This window comes from Loxodonta africana, chromosome 9 (assembly GCF_030014295.1).
Source record: "Loxodonta africana isolate mLoxAfr1 chromosome 9, mLoxAfr1.hap2, whole genome shotgun sequence".
NCBI lineage: Eukaryota > Metazoa > Chordata > Mammalia > Proboscidea > Elephantidae > Loxodonta > Loxodonta africana.
In genome coordinates, this window is record NC_087350.1 from 80,257,349 (window position 1) to 80,257,697 (window position 349).

Genomic DNA, 349 nt, shown 5'->3' on the forward strand with positions numbered 1-349 from the left:
ACAGGTTTACGTGTTGTAAGACAAACGATGATTGGTCACAGCGCTCGCGGATTCGGTTGGTAGTAAACACAGCGAGGCTCCTGGGACCGTGGATTGGCCAGTTTATCGCGCTGAGAAAATTCCTCCGGCTTCCGCGAGCGGGCTGGCTGCGCTCCTGCCCCAGCCCCGCCCCTTTTTGCTGGTTGGCTGCAGCTTGACCGAAGGGGCGGAGGAAGGGGGCGGAGTAGGCCAGCTCGCATTCCGTCACTTCCGTTTACTGTCGGGCACCGCCGCGGAGTTCTCAGAGTGCCGAGGCGAACGGGCCGAAGAAGCTGGGGGACTAGAGGCGGGGAGGGCGGGGGGGTGGGCG